This window comes from Sinocyclocheilus anshuiensis, unplaced genomic scaffold (genome assembly GCF_001515605.1).
Source record: "Sinocyclocheilus anshuiensis isolate Anshui unplaced genomic scaffold, SAMN03320099.WGS_v1.1 scaffold248, whole genome shotgun sequence".
In the NCBI taxonomy this organism is placed as follows: Eukaryota; Metazoa; Chordata; class Actinopteri; order Cypriniformes; family Cyprinidae; genus Sinocyclocheilus; species Sinocyclocheilus anshuiensis.
In genome coordinates, this window is record NW_015555734.1 from 677,413 (window position 1) to 677,807 (window position 395).

Consider the following 395-nt stretch of genomic DNA (forward strand, 5'->3'; position numbering starts at 1 on the left):
TAGTGGTTTAACCTCAGTTTTATTAAGTGAAGTGAGTGCTTTGTTTGCATAAAAAAATATTTAACTGTATTTATGAAAATGATCTGCATTGTGCGCTCACGAGAGCATGACAACGCATTTGTGTTGTGTTCACACGTTAGAAGACTTGCGTGTCAACACAACGCACCTGAGTGAGTGTTCACTAGAGTACAAAAATCATCAAAAATATCTTCATTTGTGTTCCGAGTGTTCCGAAAGGTCTTACGGGTTTGGAACAACATGAGGGTTAGTTATTAATGACAAAAATTTATTTTGGTTATTTTGGGCCCAATTAAAGCAAAAGCTAAAAACACTATTAAAAATTATAATAAAACAAAAACAAAAGCACAGACTAAATGTTAATTATTACGTTCGGT